This window comes from Schistocerca cancellata, chromosome 9 (genome assembly GCF_023864275.1).
Source record: "Schistocerca cancellata isolate TAMUIC-IGC-003103 chromosome 9, iqSchCanc2.1, whole genome shotgun sequence".
NCBI classification, from domain to species: Eukaryota; Metazoa; Arthropoda; class Insecta; order Orthoptera; family Acrididae; genus Schistocerca; species Schistocerca cancellata.
In genome coordinates, this window is record NC_064634.1 from 481617727 (window position 1) to 481643457 (window position 25731).

The 25731-nt window shown below is 43.3% G+C and overlaps 1 protein-coding gene and 1 non-coding gene across 2 annotated transcripts in view; one reads left to right on the forward strand and one right to left on the reverse strand.

Annotated features, from left to right (window-relative positions):
* The window catches only part of LOC126101510 (NACHT and WD repeat domain-containing protein 2-like), a 1881963-nt gene that overhangs the window by 588848 nt on the left and 1267384 nt on the right, over positions 1–25731 (forward strand). The window lies entirely within an intron of this gene.
* Trnat-ugu (transfer RNA threonine (anticodon UGU)) lies at positions 21967–22041 on the reverse strand. Its single transcript has one exon. It is a non-coding gene; the product is annotated as a tRNA-Thr (tRNA).

Genomic DNA, 25731 nt, shown 5'->3' on the forward strand with positions numbered 1-25731 from the left:
TATTCAGCATTGAAATACACCAGGTTATTCCCCAATCTTTTAGCTACACAACACTATTTTTCAACGTAATCTCCATTCAATGCTACGGCCTTACGCCACCTTGAAATGAGGGCCTGTATGCCTGCACGGTACCATTCCACTGGTCGATGTCGGAGCCAACGTCGTACTGCATCAATAACTTCTTCATCATCCGCGTAGTGCCTCCCACGGATTGCGTCCTTCATTGGGCCAAACATATGGAAATCCGACGGTGCGAGATCGGGGCTGTAGGGTGCATGAGGAAGAACAGTCCACTGAAGTTTTGTGAGCTCCTCTCGGGTGGGAAGACTTGTGTGAGGTCTTGCGTTGTCATGAAGAAGGAGAAGTTCGTTCAGATTTTTGTGCCTACGAACACGCTGAAGTCGTTTCTTCAATTTCTGAAGAGTAGCACAATACACTTCAGAGTTGATCGTTTGACCATGGGGAAGGACATCGAACAGAATAACCCCTTCAGCGCCCCACAAGACTGTAACCGTGACTTTACCGGCTGAGGGTATGGCTTTAAACTTTTTCTTGGTAGGAGAGTGGGTGTGGCGCCACTCCATTGATTGGCGTTTTGTTTCAGGTTCGAAGTGATGAACCCATGTTTCATCGCCTGTAACAATCTTTGACAAGAAATTGTCACCCTCAGCCACATGACGAGCAAGCAATTCCGCACAGATGGTTCTCCTTTGCTCTTTATGGTGTTCGGTTAGACAACGAGGGACCCAGCGGGAACAAACCTTTGACTATCCCAACTGGTGAACAATTGTGATCGCACTACCAACAGAGATGTCAAGTTGAGCACTGAGTTGTTTGACGGTGATCCGTCGATCATCTCGAACGAGTGTGTGTTCGCACGCTCCGCCATTGCAGGAGTCACAGCTGTGCACGGCCGGCCCGCACGCGGGAGATCAGACAGTCTTGCTTGACCTTGCGGCGATGATGACACACGCTTTGCCCAACGACTCACCGTGCTTTTGTCCACTGCCAGATCGCCGTAGACATTCTGCAAGCGCCTATGAATATCTGAGATGCCCTGGTTTTCCGCCAAAAGAAACTCGAACACTGCCCGTTGTTTGCAACGCACATCCGTTACAGACGCCATTTTAACAGCTCCGAACAGCGCTGCCACCTGTCGGAAGTCAATGAAACTATACGAGACGAAGCGGGAATGTTTGAAAATATTCCACAAGAAATTTCCGGTTTTTTCAACCAAAATTGGCCGAGAAAAAAAATGTGTTGCATTACTTATTGAGCTGCCCTCGTACAAGAAACTAAAAAAAATTCTATTTCCGTGTCGTCCCTTTGTAAGTACACTGTGCCACGCTTTTCGTAGAGGTTTTCTGTGTATACTGGATGTAGCTGTGGTCTACAGCGACACTCGCTCTTCCGTCTCTCTCCGCCCTAGTTTCACGACGGACTCTGACGCAATGCGCTGTTTAATCCCGCATTCCGTCCCCGCTGTCAGTATCGGGCGCCCCAGAGCTCCGCTGCAACTTTGTGCCGTCGTGCGCCGGCCGAACAATTAACAGCGGCCGAGCAGCCGTCGCGAGCACAAACACAAACACAAACAAAGAGTGCGGGCGCTCATCCATCATCCACGCTCTCCCGGCCGTCTGGCCGCGATCGAGCAAAAACCGAAAACCCGCCGGTTGCAGCCACTCCGTCCTTTTGTCGGGAAGCCCCTGTCAGCTTGCCGCTGTCACGCACGTCCGTAATACGAAACAACAAAACGTGGAATTCGCATTCGTCATGCAGAGTGCGCAACGGCGCGGGTTGGATCGCTACAGGCGGTAAGGAAACCCCGCCATACGGAACTAAATGCGCCTTCACTAGCTGGCTATTGATCCTCTGCTCCAGACAAATTTTGTAGTGTGCCGGCATGGTATATGTACAGGATGCATCAAAATGCCTACACGCGGACGCGATAGTACTGTCCCTTGCATGCTAACAGCCCAAAACTACATGTGACGAAATTTCGTATCATGCATGTTTTCTGCAGAAAATCAGACGTAAGCGAAAGCAATTTTTCCACACTGCGATCATACTTCGGACAATTGTCATTATTCAGTACCCTGTCGTAGTTGTGCCCATATAAAGCGCAGTGGGTAGGGCCTCGCATCAGAATAGTCAACTTGGAACGGTCGCATCTGGATGTAAATGTAACTTTCGTAATTTTCTAATTTTACACCGTGTGACGTGTCATTTGTGTCCTTAATCGATATCCAGCAGATGTTATAGAAACATGTGCACTTAATTAACCCAAATGAGAATACCTTGAAACGCCTCCTGTCACTGATAGTGCCTTCAAAACGTTACGTATTACTACAACTGTCCTACCTTACTCAGTGTGGTATGTCCGAGGGTAATCCCAAAAGTAAGATCTCCTATTTTTTATAAGTACATTGACTTGATTATTTCTACAATGGTTTACATCAGTTTACAGCTTGAACATTTAGCTATTTTTCGACATAATCACCATTTCTGTCGATGCATTTTTGTAGACGAGTGGGCAGTATTTGTGTGACCATGTCATACCAAAAAATGGTTCAAATGGCTGTGAGCACTATGCAGCTTAACATCTGAGGTCATCAGTCCCCTAGAACTTAGAACTACTTAAACCTAACTAACCTAAGGAGACCACACACATCCATGCCCGAGGCAGGATTCGAACCTGCGACCGTAGCGGTCGCGCGGTTCCAAACTGAAGCGCCTAGAACCGCTCGGCCACACCGGCCGGCGCATGTCATACCAGCTCTCCGCCATGCTGGTTAGAAAGTTATGTACCTCTTCTTTGATCTCATCGTCGGTGCTGAATCGCTGGAACCACAATTAACGCTGACAAGTACTGTGAGACTCTGAAAAAACTGAAATTCAGAACCGGAGAAGAGAAATGTTGAGCAAGAGCATACACATTCTCCATGACAACGCTCCCCCACACATCGCTCGGCAAACCGTTGCTCTCCTGCTACAGTTTCAGTGTAACATAATCACCTACCCATCCTATAGTCCTGACTTGGTGCCCAGTTCCCTAGGTTAAAAGAACATTTGGGCAGAAAGCTATTCAGCTACGACGACGAGGTGAAAGAAGAGGTTCATAGCTTTCTGAACAGCAAAGCGGCGAGCTGGTATGACATGGAAATACAAAAGTTGCCACAGCGTCTAAAAAAGTGAATCGACAGAAATAGTGATTATGTCTAAAAACAGCTAAATGTTCAAGCACAAAACTGATGAAAACTATTGTAGAAATAAACAGCTCTATGTACTTATCAAAAAATAGGAGTCCTTAGTATTGGGATTAACCCCATATGTTTAACATCTCCTCGTCTATAAGATTTTAGTTATTTCCCTCCTATGACAAGTAATTTATTTTTAACTAATTATTACTGTCCGCGAATATTTTTGTTTACCAAATTGAAATTTCAGATCTTGTTAGCAAGAATACGATTATTGTTTTCCTTTATTACTCAGGCATGTATCACTGCAACTGTGATATCTTCAGTGGGTTTTCCGTTTTACTGTTCCCGAAGTACATACGTAGATATTTTGTGTAAGTTAGGAACATTTTACATCATATTTTGTTGTTGCTTAAATCACAAACGTACTTTGATTTCTCCACATAGTGTGTGCATGTGGGTGCCAGCAGAAATCAGCCGCACGTCTAAATTAACACACCACCTCAACAGCGAACATAGAGATCTTAGGGCAATGTGTGAATTGAATTTTCTTTTAGAATACAACCGTTGAAAATATATATTTCCGTAAAAGCGTGGCATATCTTCCATTTTAGGCTTACCATTGCTATACTTGACTTATTCTCAGCTCTGTCTGGTATTTATGCCCCTATCAAACGTGTTTTTGTATTTAGAGTGACCAGCGCGTATCAGTAAAACATTTTGTGAGGCTTCAGTGTGGAGAACTGTTCGATGCTGTTTGTTACTTACACCACAGACGACACAACTGTCTTGAGAGATTCGGTAACTGTTAAGATATTTATAATAATTCTCATTTATTGTTTCGTCTGAGTTGCACATTTTTAATTAGATTACATATTTCGATCCTCTGGATCATCTTCAGATCTTAACTAGTAGTGACAGAGATCCATTTTCTCAGACATGTCAGAGTACTTTGATATGTGGTTCTGAGTAGACAAGACGGGTTTCTGTGGCAAATACTTAAAATCTGAAGATTAACCAGAGAATAAAAACATATAATCTAATTAAAAATGTGCACCTGAGGTACAACAATATATGAGAATTAGCGTAAATTATTATTTAAAGATTATGGTGTGTATTGTAACAGCCTTATTTATGTTTACTTCTGCTGACTGACAAATTCTGGGTCTCGTTATGTTGCTGCGGCTTTGACACGCATTTCACTACACAGTTTTCGTTTCTCATGCCCTCTTGACAGTCGCTTTACTCCTTTCTTTACTGATGGTGGCTACGGTATTGTGTGTTGTTCGACGGTTCACTTAGACAGTTGAATAAGATTTTATTGATGAGTACTGTTTGGTGACTGATGGCTACTTTGTCCTGTATGAAACTTTTTGAATGTGGTAATTTTCTTCTGCCGTTAAAAAGTGGCACTATGATTACTGTGTTTTAAGATCTTCAGACCTGTTTCTAGGCCTCTAGGATGGTGGTTGTTTATAATTAGATGGTTGGTAAATACTGTGTGTGTGCTATCATTTTTCAGTGATCTTAAATGTTCCAAGTATTTAATTCAGAAATTTGTACATACATGTCCAATATATAGTAACAGTCTTTGGTTAGCTGGTAAATCCTGCCTTTGTATTATCTATGATGCTTTAATACTGTTGTTTGTGTTCAGCATCACTTTCGATTTTATTTTTTGATTCATTTTGTCTCCTGTGTCTATTTCGCAACCATATCTGTCTGATTATATTTAGTTCTTGTGTCTTATAATGCTTGTCCATTGGGATTCTGTTCAGTCTGTGAAGGAGGTTGAGACCTAGTGGTCAAGGAAGCCAGGGTTCGGTTAAGATTGTGGACGGGGCCGTAATCCGTTACCATCGTACAATACTAACAGAGTTAACAAATCAAACCAACAGTAACTGAAATGGCAAATTTCGCTCCTTTACCGTTTGAGACCTAGTGGCCAAGGAAGGCAGGGTTCGGGTAAGATTGTGGACGGGGCCGTAATCCGTTACCATCGTACAAACTAACAGAGTTAGCAAATCAAACCAACAGTAACTGAAATCGCAAATTTCGCTCCTTTACCGTTCGAGACCTAGTGGCCAAGGAAAGCAGGATTCGGTTACGATTGTGGTTGGGGCCGCTATTGGTTGGCTTTTCTTTTAATCATACACAATTTATTTAAAATCAACAACAAATTAAAAAAATGGCTCTGAGCACCATGGGACTTAACATCTGTGGTCATAAGTCCCCTAGAACTTAGAAATACTTAAACCTAACTAACCCTTAGGACATCACACACATCCATGCCTGAGGCAGGATTCGAACCTGCGGCCGTAGCGGTCACGCGGTTCCAGACTGACGCGCCTAGAACCGCACGGCCACACCGGCCGGCAACAACAAATTAAAATAATGACTATAATTTAAGAATTGTTTCGCGGCTGAAGGCCTTAATGGTAATAAATTAGGAGTTGATTAAACTTACAATTACAGTTATTAAAATATAAAAGACAAGGTACCAAGATCTTAAAGCTCACTGGAAAAATACAACTGCCAAATTAAAATTTCAGGACAAGTAACGACATTCACGGCTGAAGGCCTTAATGGTAATAAATTAAGAACTGTTTAACTTGTTGCAACTTACAAACTACAGTTATTAAAATATTGAGAACAAATCACCAAGTTCTTAAAGGTTAACTGCTAAAATACAATTGCCACATTAGAATTTTAAGACAAGTAGCAACAGTCACGGCTGAGGGCCTTTAATGCCGAAAAAGGAAATTATTAAAAAAAATTTAACAAACATACTGTCAAACAGCAAGGAAACAGACAAAGTTAATTTAAAAGACAGGCGACTGATCACCAGACAGCTGAGACAGATGATGGTAACTTAGTAATACAATAACAAAATAATAACACCATAATAAAACACAAGTGCTAGTCACACACTTCACAAGATGGTAACTCAGACTAGTGGCAATCTAACGAATGACATGATAATCTGCTGAAGGTACCTAACGTCTGATAACCAATGCCACGATGGAACACCACGCTAAAGCTGGAACCGATGGTCAGCACTACATCCACAGAATACTGTGTTTAGAGCGTCCAAAAGGAGAAAGGAACCACTACTACCGGTGTAGAAGAAACATCAAATGACCTACAAATCAAGGAAACAATCAAAACTATACGCCTTACCAGACAGAAGCGGCAAGGCGAGGAAACGTACTCTACCGTTACATAAACTAACCCCTAGGGCGTTAGAGGCCACCAGACAGGAAAAATACCGCTGGTTGAAATTAACAGATAGTAACACATAGAATGCAGCAATTAGTAACAAGGAGTCGAGGAAAGCTAATTAGATCCGCTTCCCCAAGCACTCCACTCGCTGCTCTTCGTCTCGGCGACACTGCGAGCAGCAACACGAATCCAAGTCACTGGAGAATTGCAAGATCTCACAATGGTGGAGGTTTCACTACTAGGATTTGAATCCACTCAAAGCTTGTTGGGCCCAGTTGACGACCAGGTCGTGTACCCTCGTCGTTACGGCAGTGCATGCGTGCCGCCAGCAGACCGCACTGCCCTCTTGGCTTCTCCAGAGTCCCCAACCGAACTGCTCACTCACACAGCCCGGAAGAACAACGGCGTCATCCCAAGATAGGACCACAGTTAATAAATATCGATAACGCCGCTGCTGCCACTAGCGGACAGGCAACGCTTGTGAAACCAAGTGGCTCTAGTCAACACAAGAAGAATAAAATCAACATCAACCATGTCAACTGAACGATACAGTCTGGTCTCCAACAGGGGACAGAAACCTACAAACAGCACCAACGCGAGCCTCAGCATGGCTCAGAAGTATCTAAGACAGACATGTTTGTGAACTTCTTGGTGGGTCAACCTGTTGAGTGTTGTACTGATTGATGTAGGTTGGTTGGTTGGTTGTTTCGGGGAAGGAGACCAGACAGCGAGGTCATCGGTCTCATCGGATTAGGGAAGGACGGGGAAGGAAGTCGGTCGTTTCCTTTGAAAGGAACCATCCCGGCATTTGCCTGGAGCGATTTAGGGAAATCACGGAAAACCTAAATCAGGATGGCCGGACGCGGGATTGAACCGTCGTCCTCCCGAATGCGAGTCCAGTGTCTAACCACTGCGCCACCTCGCTCGGTGATTGATGTAGGTTTTCCCTATATTGAGAACCGAAGTTTGTATTAATTTTTCTACTGTGATATCTAAAAAGGAGGTTTTTTGTCTGTTTTTATTTCAAGGTTGAAGAAACAAAATAACTGAATGACAACTAAGTCAGAAAAACTTTATCCCAGAAACACATACCCAAAAAGTCGAAATTACTTTCAAGACGATTTCCACATCCAATGGAAACGACTCTCCATTTACTGTCCTTCTTCACTAATCACAATGAAAATAAAATCCTTAGAGAAATAATAAAATCTAAACAGTAGCAAGTAATATATTTGCACCATTATGTTGATGACATAATTTGCTTAGCAGATGAAACTCATGGCCAGATACTATAGTTACACTGAGATATCAACACAGCCCACCCAAACGTCCACTTTACTTCCAGTCGCCAAATTTCTGTAATATTTGATCGTAACCTCCAATAGGGGAGCGATCTTTTACTAAACAGAAAAGATAGGTACCGCAATTAAATGTGCTATGTGTGCAAAACAGTGCTCTCTGTGATTCAGTAAAATTACACATTCCTCCGTCATTTGCAGCTCGCACATCAACTGTTATAGGCTCACAAAAAAATTGCAGATTCTCGAGAACTTTATCCCTTGGAATCGTTCCCTATTACACACCTGCTTCACTAGTTGTTACTGCTTGAGCTGTTCAAATCCTCATTCTTCATACACTCGACGACCAAAAAATGTCACACCAACCCTTGCACTTCCATGGGACCTGTAGTAGTAATCGAAGACACGAGACACGCTAACAGCTGCGAAACACCTGCATCTACTCATGCCTGATGTCTTCACCGACGGCGATGTCATCTTCCAGCATCATAACAGTCCGTGCCTCGGAGCCAGAACCGTGCTGTAGTGGTCTGAGAAGCATTGTAATGAACTCTCTTTGATTTCTCTGCGACCAGTTTGCCTGTTATAATTCCTACGGAACCCATGTGCGTCACTATATCGCGCCATCACCGTGCACGCAAATCAGCGGCTCGTTTTTTGCGGATGTTACATGACCTGTGCGTAGACACCAAGTGCCACATACCTCCACAATCCTGTCGGATCCCTGACACGCAGAATCGGTGATTTACTTCCTTCCGAGGGTGGAAAAACAAGCTATTAAGCAGGTTATCATAATGTTTCGGCTCATCAGTGTACATTGTTATAGGGACCATTCCTGTAGTTAGACTAAACGTGGATGTACTTTTCTGAACATCGATGTAATAAAATAACTGCAATGAAACGATTTTTATGATTGTCTGTTGTGAAATAATCTCATTTGTTGTTGCAGGTAAGCTGCTCAATCCGTAAACGGCGCTTAATTTGTCGCTCCACTTGCTGAGTAGGTGAGTACGAGAAACAGGCGGCTAAAAGAATGCAGCGTGGCGGTAGTGATGTTCTTGTTGCTGTTGTTGTCTTCAGTTTAAAGACTGATCCGATGCAGCTCTCCATGCCACTCTGTCCTAAGCAAACCTCGTATTCTCCGAATAACTGCAGCAGCCCAGAACCTGCATACTGTTTTCAAGATCCGCTATCACTCTTCAATCTCTACCCCGTCTCTTCCATTCATGACCATACCCTGATAATGTTTTGATGCATGAAGATGTGTCTTATCAAGTCATCCGTCCTTTTCGTCAAACTAAGTTCGATTCCGTTACTCCTCTTAAGTTTTTCGATCTATACATCTGATTTTCAGCATTCTGCTCTAGCATTACAACAGCTTCTGTTCTCGTCTCGTCTGAATTATGATTGTCGTTCACGTTTCACTTCAGTACAAGACTACACTCCAGATAAATACCTTCAAAATAAGATCCTTTAAACGTAAATTTATATTGGATGTTTCGAAATTTCTGTTTCTATAAACATTTTCTTACTCTTCCCATTTTGTGTTTGTATCCTCTCTAGTTAACACATCATTTATTATACTGCTCAAATAGCAATATTCATCTTCTACTTCTAGTCCCTCATTTCCTAATCTAATTCCCTCAGCATCACCTTCTTGATTCATTGACATTCCATTATCCTTATTTTAGATTTGTTGATGTTCATCCTATAACACTATCTATGGTTTACTGCTCATTCAAGTCTTGGGGCGTAATATACAGAGACATATGTCACCCCCAGTCTGTACTTTTCCTAAAGTGTTGTTCAGTCGAAAAGAGGCTCTCTATTCTCTGTCAGGAGCTAGTCAGAAGGCAGATTTTGCTTCACCTTCATACAATGCGAACTGTGGTAGGCCTGAAACCTGTTGCTGTGTGCCTGCCACATCAAGGTCCATGTAAATAGCATGTGACAACGACGCAAAACACTACCCCAAAAGTTCATACTGTCGGGCTCCACGTAGGTAATTCCACGTTCTATCGAGCTGCACAGCTTTCGCATGTTGAACGAAAGCTAAAATGAAAATATTGGACAAATTTTCCTCAGTCAGATGATACGAAATTTTCCTTCGCTTTCCCTTAGTTAATATTATGTGTATTGCCTAAAATATGTACGTTCGTATGTATATGAGTTGCACATTTATACTTTTTGTTGCATGAGCGCTACTTTCGAAGGTATTAATATCTATGCAAAATCAGAGAAGCGAACATTTGAAGAAAAGTGAAAGGGAAAGAGAAAAGAGGGTTGGTGTGACATTTTTTGGTCGCCGAGTGTATGAAGAATGAGGATTTGAACAGCTCAAGCAGTAACAACTAGTGAAGCAGGTGTGTAATAGGGAATGATTCCAAGAGATAAAGTTCTTGAGAATCTGCAATTTTTTTATGAGCCTATAACAGTTGATGTGCGAGCTGCAAATGACGGAGGAATGTGTCATTTTACTGAATCACAGAGAGCACTGTTTTGCACACATAGCACATTTAATTGCGGTACGTATCTTTTCTGTTTAGTAAAAGATCGCTCCCCTATTGGAGGTTACGATCAAATATTACAGAAATTTGGCGACTGGAAGTAAATTGAAAGTGCTAGTCCTACCTGGATAATCCCTTCGTGCAATGCTTACAATTCATTTGCAGTTTCGTGAAAAGCAATTTAAGCCAATTTGTCTCACAAGGCGGTCTGCTGTATATTCGCATAAAATCAAGACTGTCGCTAGGCCATCTTAGCAAAAATCAGCACCACCAGCTAGAAGAGACTTCTTTGCATGTATATCTTGGCCACAACAATCATTTACACTAAAACATTTCCAACAAACAGGAATAATAGAGCTTAAAGACTTTCATCCCTTACGTAGGCATAAGAAAAAAAGTTTATTTAAAAACAAATTTGCGGGAGAAATTAGCTGGACAGTTAATATACCGTCACAATACCTTGTAGTCGGCAGTACGTTTAAAGACAATATTTTGAAACCAGTGAAAACTAATTAGCGTCTCCGTTAATGGTATGCAGTATTGGTATATTAGTTATCAGTAAGGTTTACAAGTGTCCGATGTTGTTTGTAACCGAATATCGACGCAGTTAGATAGCAACATATTTTCCTGCCTTATCAGCTCAATTTCACTGAAGGCTACGAAGGCTAGTATTATTGAGCCATAAATAGACTGGGACGCAAATAGATTGACAACATGTGGTACAGACAGACAGTCTTCTGAAGCACTCGCATTTCTGAACACGTTTCCCGAAAACTGCCTTGAACAATTATTCAGACAACCCACACGTAATGGAAATATTTCATGCTTTACAGCTGCAAACAGGCCTGGCCTCGAGGACTGTGTCAGTACAGAGACTGGGATTAGTTCCCGTGATGTCATTATGGTATCCTTGGTTACTAAAGTTAATGAATCTGTGAAAGAGGCCAGGAGACTGTTTATGTTAGAAAAAGCAGATAAGAAGTTCTTAGCATCCGGCTTAGGAGTGAATAGACAACATCTGGCTCCAGTATGACGGATGCAGAGGGATAATGGGGATGTTTAAATTGATTGTAAACCGCGTTCTGGAGTTGTATATAACAAGTAAGTGGATTACGAATGGAAAGGAGCCTCCGTGGCTTAATAACTGAATTCGGAGAGTGCTGAGGAAACAGGCTGTTGCACTCTCTCGGTTCGAAAAGAGATGCAAATGCTGGCAGGCAAAAGTTAGAAATTCGTGCGCCTGTAAGAAGGCGCGAAGCACACTATATCTACCACCGTCACACCCTAGTGAAGGAGCCTGCCGAGAACCCGACAAAATAATGGACATTACTAAAATCGCTGAATGGGTCGACAGCTTCTACGCAGTCACTCGTCGAGCAGTCTTGGACAGAAACAGAAGACAACAAAAAGAAAGCTCAAGTTTTAAATTTCACGTTTGGGTAATCATTCACGTAGGAGGATCGTACAAACATACTGGCGTTTAACTGTCGTACAGACTGCCGCATTGGAAGCATAAATATTGGCACCCGTTCCACAGAGAAGCAATTGTTTTCAACTAAGTCGCCTGGTCCAGATGGCATCCCAATTTGGTTTTAAAGAGAATAATCTGTGTCATTGGTGTGACTTAGGTCAAGGCCTCTATAATGTCACTCCTTAAACACAACAACCAGCAGTTCAAGGCATAAATTAACAATTTATTTTAGACCACATACAACCAATGTGTGCCCATCATTAAGACAATATCAAAAATGACAGCTTACTTCTTAAGAAAGCAGCAAATTACAGTAACTTAACGAACAGTAAATTACATCAGAAGTGATTTAAGGAAATGTGGAATGTGGCACTAAATACAAATATATTTTTGAGCAATAACAAAAGTAAGACGTTACAGTTTATATAATTCACTGGCAAGCAAATTTAATTTTTTTTAAATTATACATGTGAGTTTATCAAACGGACAGTGACGCCGGGCTGACCTGGGTAAAAGGTGACCTAAGAACTAGCCGTCCAAACAACACCTAAACGCCGGGGCCCAACCGGGAGTCACTTCCCATTAGATGACACGTCACAGCTTCTGTGCACAGAAGCGGTACATGGCACCGCACCCACACACCCCAATTCGCAGTACTCTCACTGCAGCCCAACTCGTTTGACGAAACGAAGGCACGAAAACTGTGGTGTCACCGCCAGACACCACACTTGCTAGGTGGTAGCTTTAAATCGGCCGCGGTCCATTAGTACATGTCGGACCCGCGTGTCGCCACTGTCAGTAATTGCAGACCGAACGCCACCACACGGCAGGTCTAGAGAGACGTACTAGCACTCGCCTCAGTTGTACGTGGCGTGATTGAGCAAGGAAACTGCAGCTCCGGTATCGAGCTGGAACGGTATCACTTGTCTGGCAAAGTCCAAATCTACAAAAAGTTTATTGTCCTGCTGACGACAAGAGTGACTGTTTTGTGCAACTTGAACCGACACTAGTACGGAATCACTTGCAACGTGACGGGATTTCCGTCGACGTCGACGCACACTTTTTGTGGGACGAACACAGTCACTGTTAGAGAGAGTAGCACAGGGCGGAGTGGCATTAACTACATGAATGTCCATGGGCGAAGGTTCACGAGCCTGAGTGGCCTTGGTTCGATTCCAGCGCGAAGCAAAGGGCCTGGAATGGTTGTGAGTGTCCGATCTAAGCTTTTTCTGGCAAACACTTTGAACATGTCCTTTCTTATTACAGAAAAAGCAAATCGCTTGGCGTGACGGGCAATTCTCACGCGAATGTCTAGTTGCACACCGCGGGCATGATTTCAGCACTGCATTTGCTGGCTTGTGCGGCACATGAGGCGGTGCGGACGTGCGCGAAGGCTGTTTACAGTTCCGTGCAGCGCGCCCGGCGGGCCGGTTAATGCGACACACAGCTGGCGAAGTTGCAAATGATTCCTGAGCAAAGTCAAGTGTGTCTTGCCTATCCAATATGTCTATCACTTGTTGAATGGAGGGATTGACGAGTTTCAAAATCTGTTCCCGTATGCGAACATCAGAAACGTTCTGTTTGCATCACGCACCATAGTATCTGAATAAGGGAGTCCACATTCACACTCAAAAGCACAACCCCTTGTAAGGGCTTGCAATGTTGCAACCCACTCCCGGCTGTACGTTTTGTACGAAAGAACGTATAACTTTTTGAAACGGCATTGACTGTTTCTTTGAAATATGCGTCCAATGCAGATAAAATTTCGTCGTATGACAGAGTTGCTACGTCGCGTCGGGGAAACAATTTCACTATCACACGGTACGTCTGCACCCCGACGGATGCTAACAAAAAAGGCTGCCGCTCATTACGTTGAATTCTGTAGGGGCGAGTGCTAGTACGTCTCTCTAGACCTGCCGTGTGGTGGCGCTCGGTCTGCAATTACTGCCAGTGGCGACACGCGGGTCCGACATGTACTAATGGACCGCGGCCGATTTAAAGCTACCACCTAGCAAGTGTGGTGTCTGGCGGTGACACCACAAAAACCATTTACACGTGCGATGGAGAGCGCTGTTCGAGATGGTCTTTAGGGATGGGTCTCTCCGAATAAACAGACCCCAAAGCAATGCGACGAGCAGCGCCCGATGTTGAGATCAGGCAGGTCCACCACAAACTCGCGACCGCCTTGCAAGGCAGACCGGCCGCGCCACCGTGGCCGAGCCCCCGTGTGTCTAGCTCCTTCGTCCCCTCAGGCACGTCCCAGCGCCTCGTAGCGAGTCCGGCGACCAACGCCCCTACCGCCAATACCCGCCGCCAGATCACAACAGGGGCAAAGATCGTAGTACAGCCGGGTAATAGATAGTTCTGCCAAATAGCTGGTGTGCCAGAAGAGGTGCACCACGGCTCAATTGGCCCCCTACTTAACCTGCTTTTTATCACGATTTTCTCACCGAGCGAAAAGTCCGAAGCGACTAGAAAAAAGAGCAGGTGACTCCCGTTTAGAGGTAAAAGAACTGACTCGCATAATTAAAAAGCCCAGTGCCTAGTGCTCGATGGTGAATATTCATCAGATACAAGGTCATTGTCAGGAGTGTTGATAGGAAGTATAATTGGATAGCTTTTTTTCTCTGTATAAATAAATGACCTGACGCATTGGATGGGTAGCAATTTTACGGCCTCTTGCCGATGACGCTGTGGCGTACAGGAAGGTGTCGTCGTAAGTGACTGTCGAATAGGTTTCTTAGAAAAAATTTCTAGTTGATGTGATGTAATGCAGTATATCATTTTAAATGTATTTAATGGTTTTATAGACAAGATTAGCATATATTCTTCCTTTTCAAATGGTCTATTGAAATGTTCGTGCAAACTAATCTCGCCTTGTGAGTGTTTTGCGTATGGTGATATGTTGGTAAAGTGTTGTGGCAAGTTTCTTGTTGTGTGGCCTTGAGTCCATCGAAAGTCGCCGTGTTTATTTGCAGGTTCGTTCGCCAATCTCCTCGGCGTCTAGTGTGTGCGTGTGTGAATTCCTATGGGACCAAACTGCTGAGGTCATCGGTCCATAGACTTAAACAAATTTATGCTAAGAACAACACACACACACCCATTCCCGAGGGAGGACTCGAACTTCCGGCTGGAGGGCCGCGCAATCCGTGACATAGCGCCTGTGCAGTAATGTCCTTGGTTCCCACAGACACAAAGTGCTACTTTGTCAAAAAATGACATTTTGATCCCGTGGCTGTGTACATAATATAGGTTGACTCTTACACAGAAGATTGCAACAACCAGCAACTTTTTACAATGCTATTTAAACTGTGCCATTTCGATCGATAGGTCATCTTCAGACGGCAAGTTCACGTTATACATTACATTTCGTGTTTTGTTTCCCCAATTGACGACCCTTCCTTGGGGTGGTGGTGCCCTACAACCAAAATAAAATGTAAGACAAAGTCTTTTTAATTTCAACTGTGCCTCAAGACGATTTTAAGTGATGTAAACAAACTATTATTATTAAATGGAAGATGTTTCGATTGCTTACAATGAAGAATCTGCGCCATTACGTTCCAGTGCAGGTCGCTTATAATCTTGCAGCAGCGAAAACTGTTTAATGCACTTTTGTGTGTATATATATGCACATAATGTAAAGCACCACTCACACACAGAAGTTTTATCACATGGAGGTATATTACAAAGATGGCGATATTGCAACCATAACAATACCAAAGACTTCCATTTTTAGAGATGTTTCATTATGTAATGTATGTGACAGTAGAAATTTACAAATTGCTACTGTTACATTACTTACTGTTTACATTGAAGGAAAACTGATTAAAATAAAGAAAAACAAATAAAGCAGTCAGTTATGAAGTGTTACTGCAGTGATATTACATAAACATTATGGTATACATTGGAATAAAAGTAAATAATAAGGGCCAGATATACATAAATAAATATTACAACTGTTCACATATTATGGCATACATCGAAAGCACATTAAATGGGTTGAAATGGATATGCATGTATAAATATTACAAATATTAAAAAAAAAAGTGGACTTTTTTTTACTTCAAATTGGAAAACAGGTGAATGAAATTTTGAAGAAAGGCTCCACTGGCTAACTCGGCTTGTTCATTGAGGAGATTTCGTGGTAATTTGCTTTTATGTACATACATTTCAATCTCCTCCAGCAAATTCATTAGGCTACCTTTCTCAGCATGGTGCACTACTAGTACCTGGTCTTCAATGCTCATTATTCTATGACTGTTGGTAGTTGTGTGTGTGGCAAATGTGTATTTAGAAGTGTTGTTCAAACATGTCATCTCTATGCTCTTTGAAACGCGTCTCAATGCTTCTTCCAGTTCGCCATATATAGTAATTAGGGCATCTTTGATAGCTGAGGTTGTGTATGACAGATTTTTTGTATATGGGGTTGTTATTTTTTGTGTTGTTAACTGCTAACTGCTGGAGTTTGTTTTTGTTTGGAAGCTTATTTTAATGTTTCCGTTTTTAAATAGGCTGCTTACTTTGTAGAATATGCTCCCTAAGAAGGTATAGTAGGTATTAAGCAGAGCAAGCAGTTTTTTATATAACCTATATGAAGGGCTGATTTCTTTTGCTCGAGAGGCATTTTGCGTAGGCGGTTCAGTGTGGATCTAAACTATGACATCTTATGCTGGTTTGGATGACAATATGAGCTGTTGATACATACATCAGTGGATTTTGGTTTTCTATATATCTCAAAATGATGTTTATGGTTTTTGTTGGTGTTTTTTACATTTAGGAAATTGATTCTGTTGTTGGTCTCAGACGAACAAACCAAGTAAGCCAATGCAGCCTTTCCTCAAAATTTCGTTCATCTTTTTAAATATTTGTAGTATTTATATATGCACATCCATTCAAACCCATTTCCTGTGCTATCAATGTATGCCATAATATGTCCATAGTTGTAATATTTATTTTTGTACATCTGGCCCTTATCATTTACTTTTGTTCCAATGTATACCATGACTGCAGTAAAACTTTATGACTGACTGCTGTATTTGTTATTCTTAATTTTAATCAATTCTCTTTCAATGTAAATATTAAGTAACGTAACATTAGCAATTTGTAAGTTCCTACTGTCACATACATACACGTAATGAAATGTCTCTGAGAGTGGAAGTCTCTGGCATTGTTATGGTTGTAATATCACCATCTTTGTATGCATACCTCCATGTACCAAGAGGTGCGAACAACCCACAGATATTATGGAGATGCTTCGTGAAGTCAAATATGAATCCCTGGATTGAAAATGACGCTCTTTTCGCAAGGCCCTGTTGTGGAAATTTAGAGAATCGGCGTTGGCGTCCGACTCCAGAACGACTCTACTACCGGAAACATACATTTTGCTTGAGAACCATGAAGATATGATGCTAGAAATTAGGGTTCGTGAGGAGGGCTTTATAAAGTCTTTTTCCCATCGGTCCATTTGCGATGGAAGGGAAGAGGAGATTATCTTCATTGTCAGACCATCAGCAGAATATATTGTATCATAGTAGGACATGCAGAGAATTGGTAGTCAGTATGAGGCTTGATATTTTATTATAGTTCGAGGCCTATTCGGAAAGTAAGATGCAATCGCTCGCAAAATGGAAACCACAGTGAAAACCAAAAAAGGTTTAATTTGCAACAGTTAGCTACACCTTCCAGCTACTTCTCTGCATATTCGCCGGTTCGTTTTAGACATTTATTGTAGCATTGTACCAACATTCCAGTACCCTCGTCATACAAGGCAATCGCATGTGCTTCCTGCCAATTCTCTACGCTGGTCCACAGCTCGTTGTCTGTGCCCGAATATTGTCTTCATAGCCATCGGTTCATACGAGCACAGATGAAATTCAGGGATGGTCAATTACGGGGTTTATTGTGGGTGATCAAACACTTCCCGTCGAAAACGCTGCAGGAACATCTTCACTGCCCTTGCAGAGTTCGGCCGAGAATTGTCATGGACAAGGAAACACATGTTATGTGGGTTGCATGAGATCAGGCGAAATCTTACTTCACGCCCTTATACTTGTCGGGAGACACAGCTGATCTAAGCGTCTTTAGGTGCTCACTGTGTGCTCACAACTGGAAGGAGCGACATGACGAGCTTGACGAACATACTAGAGGCACTGCCCAACGCATCTGTGCAAAGCTTCATCGGATTTTCGCTGTGGTTTCCATTTCGCACCCCATCGGACCTCACTTTCCCAATAGCCCTCGTATATAAGCTTATTTCTGGTTTATTGCTTTCATCAGTATATCTGAAAACATTTGCATTCATTAATAATTAACATAACACATGATTTATAAAAGTTTCTTACATTTAACTTTATGCTCAATTCATGACGTTGTTGATGGAAACAAACAGCAGTAAAACTTGAATTTCTACATTATCTAGTAATAACAAACATATTATAATATAGTACAACTACAAATTAACGAATAACTTTAAAAAGTGACTGAAATAAAATTGCGTTCAACAACTACAGACAGCAGTGAACCGTGATTTATTTTCAAAGAGTATTCTTAAGAATTTATTTTATTTACTAGCGATTCATCAAGAACATTAACACATTTAATCAAACTATGTAAGCATGGAAGTAGTTGCCAGGGAGTAACTGATGAAATCATAACCAAATTCCTTTTAACAAATGGGAATTTTATTCACTTTAATAGTGCCTAAAAGCATTTTTTTAAAAGAAACAGATTTAAAATTATAATCAGAAAGCACCCTCTAAATATCAAAGTTACGATTTATTCAGAGGCAGAAAGAAACAAGTTTTGACTGTATGAGCTTTCGGGCAGAGAACCTTGCCGCTCCCTTTTGACACGGCCGTAGTTACGACCGCTCACAACATCCTCTGAGAGACTACACTGGAGCAAATCTGCAACACACCAGATAACTTTAAACTAAGAGTTTTGACAATTTACACAAGCACACAAACTATGCACCCCCGTAGGAGGGATGGAAATGGCACAAAACACTAACAATTAAAATATTAACCTTGGCACCGAAGGTTCAACTTGATTTTAACTTCTAAGAAAAGTCTTACGGTGAAAGGGTAGCAGCTTTATATGCTAAAATGATCGTTTAAATAAAAGCCCATGAAATACAATCTTATATAAAATTCTACAAGGTTGGCCAAACAATAGTTAAGATGCTCTACAGTACACCGATATCGCCTCTCAAGATCATAGGCAATAGTATCAAAGTTTCCAAAGATCAAAACATATTTCAGGTACTAGGCCGTTACAATCCAAGCAATAAATTCGTTAACACACCAAATCCGACAAACATGACAGAGGCAGCTACTAACGTACTGTAGATTGATAGGGAGATATCCGAACAACCTGAACTCCAGGTTGCTCTAACGCGCCCCTACTCCACAATGGAAAAACGGACCACCCAATTTATAAACAACGATCTTCCCGCGGGTGGGCAAACGGAGAAGAATGGTAGGACGACCCCAAAGCAAAACGGCTGGTGACCTCACCAAGAAATCAAGTAGAATTTGACAAGAGTAAATCAAACAAGGTATCATCAATAACTTAACTTCTAATAAACTGCGATTTCTCGAGAAGACCTGGCGCAGCACCCCCAAATCGCTCTCCCAAACCGTCCGCTGCCAGCAGCTTCAACGGACGCATGAAGGCGCGCCGATCTCCCGTCTCACGGTGTCGCAGCTCGCACCGGCCAGACTGATGTCGTGGGTTGACTCCTGTTGCTCTGGTGTCGACCGCGAATTCCTCACGTGGTGACCTCACAAGCGGCGACGCTCAAGACGGACAAGTCATCTTGTGTCCCAGTGCGCGACCGACCAACCGATCGATCCAACCGCCAATGACCATTGCCTGAGCAAACTCGAGCAGACAGCCTAACACTCAGATGCAGAAACTAAGCCCCGACCGGGCGACCACTCACTGAGTTCTCTTACTGGCGGAGTGGCAAGACACTCACTTTGCCGGTTTTAAAGGTTGATCCGAACGACAGACATACCAGCACTCCGAACGACAGACAGACACTAACTGCCTAACAAATGCGGACGAGAGACAGACTAGCAAGCTGGGTATGAGAGAGTGACCCAGACTCACCGACTGGCGAGCTCACAGCGCCCCTTAAATGCACGTGAACAGGCACCCTTTCCCATTTCCCACTAGAGGGAGACACCAAAGCTGCGATTGCCACAGCGGCGCCACCGCCAGAAACTGAGGGCGACTGCTTCACACTGCGCGCTGCGACGCGCTCTTCAAAACAGCAGTTTTTACCACGGCTCAAGCAGTAATTACTTTACTCAAAATTTAAATATGTCCATCTACAATGTCAGGACGTGAGTACAAAACATCGAATGTAAAAAACCTTTATGCATACCGAGACTCGAACTCCGGACCTTTGCCTTTCGCGGGCAAGTGTTCTACCATCTGAGCTACCGAAGCACGACTCACGCCCGGTACTCACAGCTTTACTTCTGCCAGCACCTCGTCTCCTACCTTCCAAACTTTACAGAAGCTCTCCTGCGAACCTTGCAGAACTAGCACTCCTGAAAGAAAGGATATTGCGGAGACATGGCTTAGCCACAGCCTGGGGGATATTTCCGGAATGAGATTTTCACTCTGCAGCGGAGTGTGCGCTGATATGAAACTTCCTGGCAGATTAAAACTGTGTGCCCGACCGAGACTCGAACTCGGGATCTTAACCTTTCGCGGGCAAGTGTTCTACCATCTGAGCTACCGAAGCAAGGTTCTGAAAGGTTCGGAGGAGAGCTTCTGTAAAGTGTGGAAGGTAGGAGACGAGGTACTGGCAGAAGTAAAGCAATGAGTAGCGGGCGTGAGTCGTGCTTCGGTAGCTCAGATGGTAGAACACTTGCCCGCAAAAGGCTAAGGTCCCGAGTTCCAGTCTCGGTCGGGCACACAGTTTTAATCTGCCAGGAGGTTTCATATCAGCGCACACTCCGCTGCAGAGTGAAAATCTCATTCTGGAAACCTAATGCATTATATACTATATAAATTATAAATAAATGCGATAATTTTGAGATGTACTGACAAAGGCAATAAAGCCGAAATAAGCTTATATACTAAAAGAAAACATCAGGTAACGTACTGTCTACCAGTTCTCTGCAGGAGATGAAATTATTAGTGGTGGTATAAGGTACCTTCGTCATTCAATGTAGTGTGGTTTGCGGAGTGTAGATATATACGTAGATGTTGTGTTACAAAAGCATGTGTTTCAACTGCTTGCCCAGTTTCGTGCAGTTTCCACATGGCTATATTAATAGACGCCGTTTTCAGCCCGAACAATGGCCCCATCTCGATTTCGGAATCTCTGGCTTGTAGCTGCACCCCTGTCGGTGCAGTGCTGGCAGTGCACACGCAGTTCCTGTCACTGGTACGTGGGGAGAGCGAACGCGCGGGTTTCGGTAGTGTGGTGTGGCGCCCGCCCCTGCGCACGGTGGAACAGACCGAGCCCCCTGCACCAGCCACCCCTGCCGGTGTGCAGTGCGCCCGCGGCAGCTGAACTCGACGGGCGGAGTTTCGCGGCCGACTGCTGCGACCTCTGAGCTAACAAGCGCTGTTCGGAGTGCACTCGCGCTGAACTGTGGAGGCTGCCGGTAAACACCAGATGTTTACTGACGAAGCGCGACTGTTCCACAGTAGCACCGTAAACAACTGCGTCATTTGACGCTCCGCTTCTGCGAATTCCAGCTTCATCAAACAGATCTGTTCTAGTTTATCGTTGCCATTTACTGTCTATCCACAGCCACTAGAACGTGATGAAACGAAGTTTTACCTGCGTATTTGACATTAATTTCCACTACTGCCCCACTGGTTCGGGAGGGGGGGGGCAGGGGGGGGGTGGGAATGGGCGCAGTGCTATGGGATTTAGTCGTAGACGACCATGGCAGAGTTCAGTTTGACATGAACGTATGGGGACCGTGGCGGGGATGGAAATCCCAGCACCAGAAAGGAGTTCTACAAATTCGTCAGAAACTAATTGTAAACTTTGGGACCGATGGATGAATATGCGACGATGCAGTTCAGTTTCACTACCCAGATGGCAAAGATAGTAAACAAGGGACATGTTAATACCAGGGTACAATGTATTTGCGAATTTAATTCTGTGTGATTAGTTGGACGGTAACTATCCCTCGCAGACAAACACGTGAACAACATATGCAGCTGAAATGAATATTAAATGGACACCCTAGCTGCAAACAGGCGTTGATGTACTTCATTGGGGACATGTTGAAAATGTGTGCCCCGACCGGGACTCGAACCCGGGATCTCCTGCTTACATGGCAGACGCTCTATCCATCTGAGCCACCGCGGGCACAGAGGATAGTGCGTCTGCAGGGACTTATCCCTTGCACGCTCCCCGTGAGATGCACATTCCCAACATGTCCACACCACTAAATTCGTAGTGCGCCTAATAGGTGTTTGCCCATCATACTCATTACTCGTGGCAGATTAATCTACCAAGTCCCGTACGAGTTCGGGCATAGCGTGTGCGTTCGCACAAGAACGTCAATGGCCGGGAAGCCATATTTTAACTATATATGACGGTAGTATCTGTTCCCGAAAGAACAGTTACCGTGGATGACCATGCAGCTTTGCTAGAAATGAAATGATAATTAAATGGACACCCTAGCTGCGAACAGGCGTTGATGTACTTCATTGGGGACATGTTGAAAATGTGTGCCCCGACCGGGACTCGAAGCAGGAGATCCCGGGTTCGAGTCCCGGTCGGGGCACACATTTTCAACATGTCCCCAATGAAGTACATCAACGCCTGTTCGCAGCTAGGGTGTCCATTTAATTATCATTTCATTTCTAGCAAAGCTGCATGGTCATCCACGGTAACCGTTCTTTCGGGAACAGATACTACCGTCATATATAGTTAACATATGCAGCTGTCATCATCTGAGAGAGGATGTGTTGTGGTGTTCAAAGAAGCCGATTGGAACAATTTGCGAATCGCTCGACATTTGAATAAAATGCTACTATACTACGATGTTGGCAGATGTCACTCAAGTACAGTCGAAAACAGGGAAGCGGGCGAGCCCGTGTTCCCTGAACAGTCGTGGGCGTCCAAACACGTTGCGCCTAATGGCAGTCTCACTGTCCTTCTACCTCTGTCCGCAGACGCTCACGACAGTAGCACCTGAAAATTCGACTAGCGTCACAGCATTCCACATACTTGTTCACAGGCTCTATGTAATAATAATCTGTCGTTTGTCAAAGTCGCTTATCTCAAGGAATTTCTCCATTTGCTGCACGTATCTTCGCTATGGTGTTTCCCCGTCCGCGTCGGCTCCGCTTACATTCTTTTGTTACGGCGTCATGTGCGCGCAAGGACATCAAGGCATCCAATGTCACTGTGGGCCCGTAATGGTTTAGCTTATCAGTGTAAATGCACCAGCCCGCATCTCGTGGTCGTGCGGTAGCGTTCTCGCTTCCCACGCCCGGGTTCCCGGGTTCGATTCCCGGCGGGGACAGGGATTTTCTCTGCCTCGTGATGGCTGGGTGTTGTGTGCTGTCCTTAGGTTAGTTAGGTTTAAGTAGTTCTAAGTTCTAGGGGATGATGACCATAGATGTTAAGTCCCATAGTGCTCAGAGCCATTTTTTTGTAAATGCACCATCGTCAAGTGTAGAATATTGTACCAGAGTGTAGGTAGCGTGAACACCTATCAGTGATTGGGGTATGACTAATAATTTATAAACATTTCAGTAAGAGATTAGGCGCCTGGCGTTCAACTGAGATGTTAAACGAGATTATATTATTTTCTGTAAAACTAATTTGCATAATATCATTTGCAACATTACTTATTTCTGACACTAAAAGTTTTAAAATTTAACGGTTGAAGGTCAGTGACAAAAGGCTAATCTAGTGTGTGTGTGTGTGTGTGTGTGTGTGTGTGTGTGTGTGTGTGTGTGTAATCAACCCCAAGGCCGAGAACAAAGCAAACTTTCTCATAGAGTGTCACACGTTGTCCTGACGCCTATAGCACGTCACGCATTGCCCTTCCAATGCAACGTTTTTGTTTTTTTGTTTTTTTGCACCAATTTTGTATTAGGTTCTTGCCTGTTTGCTTCTGCTTCCTCTATTCGGAGAGGGAACTTCGGTCCTGCAGTGATCGGATATTCAAGACCATAATGTAGCGATAGATTGTTCACAGCTGGGGCCACGCAAGTCGTTCAAAAATGGCTCTGAGCACTATGGGATTTAACTTCTGAGGTCATCAGTCCCCTAGAACTCAGAACTACTTAAACCTAACTAACCTAAGAACATCACACATACCCATGCCCAAGGCAGGATTCGAACCTACGACCGTAGCGGTCGCGCGGTTCCTGACTGTAGCGCCTAGAACCGCTCGGCCACCTCGGCCGGCCGCAAGTGGTGAGACGCTCTCCAGGTCAATCCACCACTAATGGAACGTTTGGAATTATTAAATACGTAGTTTGACCAAGAGTTCGGTTAATCGTAAGGTCATTATAGGCCTAATTTTTACTTATTTGTTGTGAGAAACAACAGGCATAAATTAACTGTTTCGTCATAAACTTGTAATTGGCACGCTGTTACAAATTATCAATCACAGCTTTAAGTCCTTGTTTAAGTGTTAATGTGATATATTTCTTGCATTACGAGACTCCCATAATTAAATTTCGTGTGGCTTCATAGAGATTTTAAGAGCTTCCTTTTAATCAGGTAAATGACAGATAAAAAATGAGTCAAATATAATAAGCCAACCAAACTTTTTTTCCCTTCAAACTATTTCTAGAACGTCCTATAGTAACTAATACGAGCATAGAGAGAAAAATAAAAAATGATAAAAAATGAAAAAACAGAAATTAATGGAGTTGTGGTAATGCATTGGTAGTGGCCTCAAGAGCGCCTGATCACTACCCGTCTTGATGGAAAGAGGTAAGGAATATCTTTAAGGAGTTAAAATTTATTTGAGGTAAGCATTTAAGCACCGCACTTCATATGATGTGTTGCGGAATTGGTTACTGAGGAACAGTGGTGCTGGGTTAAGAGGCATGTACACGTTCGTCTTTATTTCACAAATACGCATAAGCTTTTCCACTCCAAGAGGGTTTGAATCCAGTTCCAATCACACACAAAATCGTTCCACGATATAACCACCCTCTAACTCTTAGTAGGAACACTACCTATAAAAGAATTTAAAAACTCAGCAGTCAGGATTACACAAGGTACAAATTCAACATTTACAGCACCACTAAATTACTACAAGGTTTAGCCCACTGGGCCAAATGCTCATCACGTTCCAGCTTCAGTTACCTGAATGGCTTTTAAGGTGCATACCAAAATTCCCAAACAGTTCAGTAAATTCAAAATAAATAGAAGAATTAACCAAATAGCTCGGTTTCTGGTCACATTGTGTACATGAGGGGTAACCATAAAGTGTTAATTAGCACATTGGAAACATAAATTTACTTAGGTACCTTTTTGTTTGTTTACAGGTAATTTTGGCCAGTCCTGGTACTCTCTGACCGTTCGGTAATATGTTTTCGGCATTTGAAGGAATTAATATGAGACAATGAGATAATCGTTAGTTGTGTGGTCATAGAGGTCGTAATTGCGTAGAAATAAGTGAGACACCGTCTGTCTGCGAAGAAAGAGGAATTTCAAGCGAAGACAGGCTATGACGATCGAGGCTGTAGTAATGGAAATGAAAATAAATCCGGACTGAGTTTAGAAAGTGTCGCACAATATTTTTAACATGAAATAGTTCATCACTCGCTGAGTGCCATGTCTGCTCTGCCGGTTCACAAAGCGCACCGAACCGAGCAAGAAGCAGAAGTGTTGCAGGCCAGTCGAGATCCTCAGCTGCGTGTACACCACAGACAAGTGCTGAGTGTAACAGGAGCAAAGGGAGTAGCGGAAGTGTATGGATTGACCACCGACGTAAAAGGTGAAGCTACAGCCGACATTGTTGCTGTACGTTTGCCATGATGTGGTGCTAACACCACAAGCTCGTGAGGTGCAACCATCATAGGAT